This window comes from Vicia villosa, linkage group LG3 (genome assembly GCF_029867415.1).
Source record: "Vicia villosa cultivar HV-30 ecotype Madison, WI linkage group LG3, Vvil1.0, whole genome shotgun sequence".
Classification (NCBI taxonomy): domain Eukaryota; kingdom Viridiplantae; phylum Streptophyta; class Magnoliopsida; order Fabales; family Fabaceae; genus Vicia; species Vicia villosa.
In genome coordinates this window covers 105,371,069-105,376,407 of record NC_081182.1, presented here as the reverse complement: position 1 = coordinate 105,376,407, position 5,339 = coordinate 105,371,069, and positions in this window count along the sequence as shown.

Below are 5,339 nucleotides of genomic sequence, written 5' to 3'. Positions count from 1 at the left end.
AAAGTCATGTGCTATGAATGCAATGAGCCTGGACACTACAAGAACGAATGTCCAAATCTTCAGAAGGAAAGTCCCAAGAAAAAGTTTCATAAGAAGAAAGGTCTTATGGCAACCTGGGATGAGTCAGAAGATGACTCAGAAGATGAGCAGGCTAACTGTGCGCTGATGGCGACAGAAGATGACGGATCAGAATCTACATCAGAATCAGATTCTGAAGAGGTATTTTCTGAACTTACTAGAGATGAGTTAGTTTCCGGTCTAACTGAACTACTGGAACTCAAGTCTCAGATTAGTCTCAAATACAAAAAGCTGAAAAAGCAATTTGAATTTGAAACAAAGAAGCTTGAGTTGGAAAATTCTGAATTAAAAGAAAAACTTTTAAAATTATCCAATAATGTTGGATCTCCTTCTGATTCAGAAAAATCCACTCCTAGTCTAAACCATATTCTGAAAGAATATGATTTAAGTTTCAGGAAGTTCTTATCTAGAAGTATTGGCAGAAGTCAGCTAGCTTCTATGATATATGCTGTGTCTGGAAACAAAAGAGTAGGCATTGGTTTTGAGGGTGAAACCCCATACAAACTTGAACCTGTTGATGAAATGAAAATCACATACAAGCCATTGTATGATCAGTTCAAGCATGGCCACTCCCATGATATTAGGCACACTTCACATGCTCAAAGTTTTCACATAACACACACCAAAAAGCATGTGACACAACCTAGGAAATATCATGAAACTCACATTAAAAATTATCATGCTGTTCCTCCTATTGCTTACAATGTTAAACCCAAGTTCAATCAGAACTTGAGAAAATCTAACAAGAAAGGACCCAAGAAAATTTGGGTACCTAAGGATAAGATTATTCCTATTGCAGATATCCTTGACTGCAAAAAGGACAAAGCACAACATGTCATGGTACCTGGACTCTGGATGCTTGCGACACATGACAGGAAGAAGGTCTATGTTCCAAGACCTGGTGCTTAAGTCTGGAGGAGAAGTCAAGTTTGGAGGAGATCAAAAGGGCAAGATAATTGGCTCTGGAACTATAAAGTCTGGTAACTCTCCTTCCATTTCTAATGTACTTCTTGTAGAAGGATTAACACATAACCTCTTATCTATCAGTCAATTGAGTGACAATGGTTATGATATAATCTTTAATTAAGAGTCTTGCAAGGCTGTAAATCAGAAGGATGGCTCAATCCTATTTACAGGCAAGAGGAAGAACAACATTTATAAGACAGATCTGCAAGATCTTATGAGTCAGAAGGTGACTTGTCTTATGTCTGTTTCTGAAGAGCAGTGGGTCTGGTACAGAAGATTAGGTCATGTTAGTTTGAGAAAGATTTCTCAGATTAACAAACTGGATCTGGTCAGAGGACTCCCTAATCTGAAATTCAAATCAGATGCTCTTTGTGAAGCATGTCAAAAGGGCAAGTTCTCCAAACCTGCATTCAAGTCCAAGAATGTTGTTTCTACCTCAAGGCCATTAGAACTCTTGCACATTGATCTGTTTGGCCCAGTCAAAACAGCATCTGTCAGAGGGAAGAAATATGGATTAGTCATCGTAGATGATTATAGCCGCTGGACATGGGTAAAATTCTTGAAACACAAGGATGAGACTCATTCAGTGTTCTTTGATTTCTGCATTCAGATTCAATCTGAAAAAGAGTGTAAAATCATAAAGGTCAGAAGTGATCATGGTGGTGAATTTGAGAACAGATCCTTTGAAGAGTTCTTCAAAGAAAATGGTATTGCCCATGATTTCTCTTGTCCTAGAACTCCACAGCAAAATGGGGTTGTAGAACGAAAGAATAGGACTCTGCAAGAAATGGCCAGAACCATGATCAATGAAACCAATATGGCTAAGCATTTCTGGGCAGAAGCAATAAACACTGCATGCTATATTCAGAATAGAATCTCTATCAGACCTATTCTAAATAAGACTCCCTATGAATTGTGGAAGAATAGAAAGCCCAACATTTCATATTTCCATCCTTTTGGATGTGTATGCTTTATTCTGAACACTAAAGATCATCTTGGTAAGTTTGATTCCAAAGCACAAAAATGTTTCCTTCTTGGATATTCTGAACGCTCAAAAGGCTACAGAGTATACAATACTGAAACATTGATTGTAGAAGAATCAATCAATATCAGGTTTGATGATAAGCTTGGTTCTGAAAAACCAAAGCAGTTTGATAATTTTGCAGATTGTGATATTGATATATCAGAAGTTGTTGAGCCAAGAAGCAACGCATCAGAAGCAGAGCTTCTCAGAAGCAAAGAATCTGAAGATCAAGTATCAGCTTCTCTGGAGGATCTAAGCATTTCTGAAGAACCATCTGTCAGAAGATCATCCAGACTCATCTCTGGTCATTCAGAAGATGTCATTCTTGGAAAGAAGGATGATCCAATCAGAACAAGAGCATTCCTTAAGAACAATGCAGATTGTCAATTAGGTCTTGTATCTTTGATCGAGCCAACTTCTGTTGATCATGCTCTAGAAGATCCAGACTGGATAATTGCTATGCAAGAAGAACTGAATCAGTTTACAAGGAATGATGTTTGGGATCTTGTTCCTAGACCAAATGGATTCAATATAATTGGTACAAAATGGGTCTTCAGAAACAAGCTCAGCGAGAAAGGTGAAGTGGTAAGGAACAAAGCCAGACTGGTGGCTCAGGGTTATAGTCAGCAAGAAGGGATTGATTATACAGAAACCTTTGCACTAGTGGCCAGGTTAGAATCTATTCGTCTATTAATTTCATTTGCCACTCAACATAACATCACTCTTTATCAGATGGATGTCAAGAGTGCCTTCTTAAATGGTTATATAGATGAAGAAGTTTATGTCCATCAACCTCCTGGTTTTGAAGACTCTATGTCTCCTAATCATGTTTTTAAACTTAAGAAATCATTGTATGGATTGAAACAGGCTCCCAGAGCTTGGTATGAACGCTTAAGTTCTTTCCTTCTGGATAATGGTTTCACTAGAGGAAAAGTGGACACTACTCTCTTTTGTAAAACCTTTAAAAGGGATATTTTAATTTGTCAAATATATGTAGATGATATTATTTTTGGAACATCTAATGCTACACTTGGAAAGGAGTTTGCTAAGTCTATGCAAGCTGAGTTTGAAATGAGCATGATGGGAGAACTCAAGTATTTCCTTGGAATACAAATAAATCAAACATCAGAAGGAACGTATGTTCATCAAACCAAGTATGTGAAGGAACTTCTGAAGAAGTTTAATCTTCTAGACTGCAAAGAAGCCAAAACTCCTATGCATCCAACATGCATCCTAGGTAAGGATGAGGTAAGTAAGAAGGTAGATCAGAAGTTATACAGAGGTATGATTGGATCTCTTCTATATCTGACTGCTTCTAGACCTGACATTCTGTTCAGTGTTTGTTTGTGTGCTAGATTCCAATCAGATCCTAGAGAATCTCATTTAACTGCTGTTAAGAGAATTCTAAGGTATCTGAAAGGTACTACTAATGTTGGCTTAGTTTACAGAAAATCTAAAGAATACAACTTAGTAGGATTCTGCGATGCTGACTATGCTGGAGACAGAATTGAAAGAAAAAGTACTTCAGGAAGTTGCCAATTTCTTGGAAATCATTTGATCTCTTGGTATAGCAAGAAGCAAGCAACTATTGCTCTATCAACAACAGAAGCAGAATATGTCGCTGCTGCTGGTTGTAGTACACAGATGCTCTGGATGAAGAGTCAGTTAGAAGATTATCAGATATTTGAGAGTAACATTCCTATATTCTGTGATAATACTTCTGCTATATGTTTATCTAAGAATCCTATTCTTCATTCAAAAGCTAAACATATTGAGATTAAACATCATTTCATAAGGGACTATGTTCAGAAGGGTGTTATATCTTTAAACTTTGTTGATACAGACCATCAATGGGCTGATATCTTTACAAAACCCCTGGCTGAAGATAGGTTTAAGTTCATTCTGAAGAACATCAGTATGGATTTATGCCCAGAATGAGAAGATGAGAAGTTCTCATGTATGAGTATCTTCTGAAATGAAAATGGATTATTTTTTATATCAGAAGTTCTGATTGAAATCTTTTAGAAATTATGATTCGGTTATTACTAACGTTTCATTGTCTAAGTTGATTCAGAACCTCTTTTAAAGCAAAACAGCTGTTACGTTTTATCTCGGGATGGTAAACCTGTTGTTACTATTCGTGGATAAACGTGCGTGCAGTTGAAGGGACACCGACCATAGGTAACTGTGCTAGTCACCTCATTTGTCTTTATTATCTCTCCTCACGTCACGTAACATTAAATGCTATTCATCATTCGTTTCATTTTATTTTCTTTTAAATACTCTTCAAACTCTTCTCTTTCCCTCTCATCTCTCTCTATCTCTTTGCATTTCTTCATCAAGTTTTTTCTCTCTCTCTTCCGTTTTCGTCTCTTGCTCAAATTTTTTTTTAAAAAAAAAAAAACTAGCTCAAACCCAGCGTTCACCCTAAGCCTGTTGAAGATCTATGACTCAAAGGCGACAGATCTCTGCATATCTCGGGATGGCTCTCCTAATACCTCTCAAGTCAGACCTCTTCTTTGATGTTGTTATCAACTTTCACCCAAAGACAGAAGACTTTCTTGAGTTATGGGAGGAGGTTAAGAATGATATTCTTAACTTCTATGTTAAGGGAAAGCCCCGTTTGCAACATTAGCTCTCTGTCTGTGAACTGTCCCTCTCTTCCTCTTTGGTCACTTGGATCTCTCCTACAGTGGAGGTTCTAGTCTGGAAGACAAGAGTCCACAGGGATTCTTGATGGGTTGACACAGAGCGTGTCCTGCTAGGGTTTTGTTTTTAATTTTTGTAGTGATTTCCTCTTTGGAAATTCTTTTTTGTATTTGCTAGGAATGTTTCTCATCTTGTTAAACATAGGAACTTCTTGTAATATCTTTTGATTATCAATGAAAAAGTTTCTTTGATTTACATTCCAGTGATTTTATTTGTCGTTTTATGCATCTAAATCTTTTGAAATATTCTTTTTGATGTTATGACAAAAAGGGGGAGAAAGATAAATGATAAATGATTTGATTAATCTATCAGTTGCTGGGTAAAGCTCCCACACATTCACTAACAAGAACTGCAAGTTCTACATGGTTTAAGTGTTTTGCAGGTATAAAGAAGTGAAGAGAATCTTCAAAGCAAAAAGCAAACACAGAAGCAAAACCATGGAAACTGAAGCAAGCCGAGTGCTGTCAAGCTTCAGAGATCAGAAGCAAGAAAGAAGAATGAATCAGAAGCACTATCAGAAGCACTGATAATAGAATTTGATCTATATTTGTCTATTTATTTT